Genomic DNA, 1,593 nt, shown 5'->3' on the forward strand with positions numbered 1-1,593 from the left:
CCAATGCAACTTGTCATGTCTTTCAATACCAAGACCATTTGTCATTGTCCAAACCTTCACCACTGGGGTCAGCCTTGAGTAGATTGATTTAAAGGTACCAAAAGTGAATTAAATAGATGGTTGGTCCTGTCTGTTTTTCAACGTCAATCCAGGATTCATATGAAGCACACCCTTTGATTAGATAGGATAGTGGCTTCCCATGTGAAAAGACATGACAGATTGCAAGTATGGAAAACAGCCATGGACCTGACATCAAAAGCAACTATTCATAAGTGGCAGAATGTCAACTCATCCCCATCCTTCAATCATATCCCCAATGACCTATATATACATAGTTAACCACACTACATACTATATGTCAGAAAAGTGGACACTACAAACCATTGTAGTCTCAAAAAGTGGACACTATTAACTTTTGAAATGAAAAAAGCGGACACTTCAAACCATTGTAGTCTGAAAAAGCAGACACTACTAACTTTTGTAGTCTCAAAAAGCGGACACTACAAACCATTGTAGTCCGAAAAAATAGACACTACTAACTTTTGTAGTCTCAAAAAGCGGACACTATTAACTTTTGTAATGAGAAAAGCAGACACTACTAATTTTTGTAGTCTTTGTCTGACCTTTGTGGTCTATGTCCAACTTTTGTAGTCTATTAGTAAACTTTGTAGGCTATAACTTACTTTTGTAGTATATCAGCAATCTTTTGTAGTCTGTCAGTGTCAATTACCCTTTTAGGGCATGTACCTTCCTTTTTGGGAGAAATTTCCCATGATACAATAGTTGTAGCCCCTTCTCTTAGCTTTCTAAATCTGTTGAAATCATGTTGTTTAGTGTTCTTTTCACATAGAAAAATGCAAAAAACAAAAAAAAACGCGGCGCTTTTGAAAACCTTTTACCTCATATCTCCACAATGGAAGCACTTTAGGACATAATTCCAACTGATTCAGGAAGCTATGGTAAAGAGCTACAACTTTTGTTTTTTTACCATTTTTGGAAATTGGTCATGTGACCACCCTCCCAATGACCCATTGGATGGACCATAATATGACCTAGGGAATGAGATATTTATTGAAATTGCACAACATTAATTATGAAAAATACAATGAAAGCATCCAATATTTCTAATGAAATATTCAATGAAAGCGCAAAGCATTAATTATGAAAGAGGCAATGAATACACCTGACCTAGGGAATGAGATATTTATTGAAATTGCACAACATTAATTATGAAAAGTACAATGAAAGCATCCAATATTCCTAATGAAATATTCAATGAAAGTGCACAGCATTAATTATGAAAGAGGCAATGAATACACCTGACCTAGGGAATGAGATATTTATTGAAATTGCACAACATTAATTATGAAAAGTACAATGAAAGCATCCAATATTCCTAATGAAATATTCAATGAAAGCGCACAGCATTAATTATGAAAAAGGCAATGAATACACCTGACCTAAGGAATGAGATATTTATTGAAATTGCACAACATTAATTATGAAAAGTACAATGAAAGCATCCAATATTCCTAATGAAATATTCAATGAAAGCGCACAGCATTAATATGAAAAAGGCAATGAATACACCTA

The sequence above is a fragment of the Laccaria bicolor genome, genomic scaffold (assembly GCF_000143565.1).
Source record: "Laccaria bicolor S238N-H82 LACBIscaffold_24 genomic scaffold, whole genome shotgun sequence".
Lineage (NCBI taxonomy): Eukaryota > Fungi > Basidiomycota > Agaricomycetes > Agaricales > Hydnangiaceae > Laccaria > Laccaria bicolor.